Source organism: Mustela erminea, chromosome 2, assembly GCF_009829155.1.
Source record: "Mustela erminea isolate mMusErm1 chromosome 2, mMusErm1.Pri, whole genome shotgun sequence".
Classification (NCBI taxonomy): Eukaryota; Metazoa; Chordata; class Mammalia; order Carnivora; family Mustelidae; genus Mustela; species Mustela erminea.
In genome coordinates, this window is record NC_045615.1 from 80,618,540 (window position 1) to 80,620,290 (window position 1,751).

The 1,751-nt window shown below is 40.5% G+C and overlaps 1 pseudogene; it reads left to right on the top strand.

Annotated features, from left to right (window-relative positions):
* Window positions 1-476: 476 nt before the first annotated feature.
* LOC116583400 lies at window positions 477-1,399 on the top strand (annotated as a pseudogene).
* Window positions 1,400-1,751: the final 352 nt, after the last annotated feature.

A 1,751-nucleotide genomic window follows, 5' to 3' on the forward strand; every position in this document is an offset into this window, starting at 1 on the left:
ACACATTTTAAGAAGTAACCAATGTCCAGGTAATTGGATTATGGACAGAGGGAAAATAACATGAAGACTGAACAAGTTAAGATCAGCAAGATGATTTAAGGTCCTATATGCCAATATTAGAAATTCAGAGGGGCACCTGGGTGGTTCAGTGGGTTAAAGCCTCTGCCTTCAGATCAGGTCATGATCCCAGGATCTTGGGATTGAGTCCCACATCTGGATGTCTGCTCCGTGGGGAGCTTGTCCCCCTCCCCCGCCTGCCTCTCTACCTACTTGTGGTTTCTGTCTGTCGAATAAACAAATAAAATCTTTAAAAAAAAAAATCAGATTTTCTCTAAGTGAAAATAAGATACTATTGGGAAATTTTACTAGGATATCATATGGCCCAATTTGTGTGCATGTGGTTTTTTAAAAATATTATTCCAGGGCAGATAGTGGTTCTCTTTTCCTTTCCAGCTGCTTGAAGTTCAGCCACCATCATGAATGACACAGTAACTCTCTGGACCAGGAAGTTCATCACCAACTGACTACTTGAGCAGAAACAGGTGGTCACTGATGTCCTTCACCCTGGAAAGGCAATAATATCTAAGACAGAAATTCAGGAAAAACTAGACAAAATGTTCAAGACCACACCAGATGTCATATTTGTATTTGGATTCAGAACCCATTTTGGTGGTGGCTGTTGGGTCCGTTATCAACGGAACGAGACTGAGACAAAGTTACGCAAAGCCTTATTCTACGCCAAGCATTAGAAGTTAGACTGACCGGCCAGGGAACGAGGCTGAGACAAAGCAAAAGTTATGTAAAGCTTTATTCTATGCCAAGCATTAGAAGTCAGACTGACCGGCCAGGGCTGCCTCCAAAGAGAGCGATGCCCTTGGTCTTACAGGCTAGTTTTTAATAGGGCACAATCGCAGACATCTGCATATGTGGCTTTGGCTAATTGGATGTCTCTTACCTGTGTGTTTTAGTAACGGTTACCTGGAACCAATACTAGTAACTGTTGAGGCATTCATTAAACAACAAAATGGCTTTGTTTTAAGTATGTGTTTTAGTAACAGTTACCTGGAACTGATATCGATAACTATTGAGGCATTTATTAAACAACAAAATGTCTACCTAGGCAACATGGAGTCACTATGCCTAAGTAGGCCCAGGCAGGCCATAGGGGGTTAACATATTTTAACGTGGAATCGACCCCAACAGTGGCAAGACAACTGGATTTGGCATGATTTATGATTCCTTGGATTATGCAGAGAAAAAGGAACCCAAACATAGACTCACAAGACATGGTCTATATGAGAAGAAAAAGATATCAAGAAAACAGTGAAAGGAATGCAAGAACGGAATGAAGAAAATCAGGGGGACTACAAAAGCTAATTTGGGTGCTGGCAAAAAGTGAGTCAGAGACTGGACAAAGGAAGGAGTAAAGATGCAGCAGTGGGTTCCTCTGTGGTGATTGTGCAGATTTTTCATGACAGGATTAATAAACTAAGAATATTAAAGATATATTGTTCCATAATTGTTTGGAACGGAGTTGAATAAAAGTGATAGAGGAAGGCTGTGGAAACATGCAGAGTTGACCAGGGGCATTCTGGGGAAGAGGGAAAGAAGGGTACAGATGTGAGAAATACTTTGGAGAAAGAATTGGTGGATTGTATGTGGGGATTGAAGTAAAAAAAAAAAAAAAAAGAAAAGAATAATTCTCAGGAATGTATATTTTGGAATTGACTGAATGATAATGCCACTTGTGA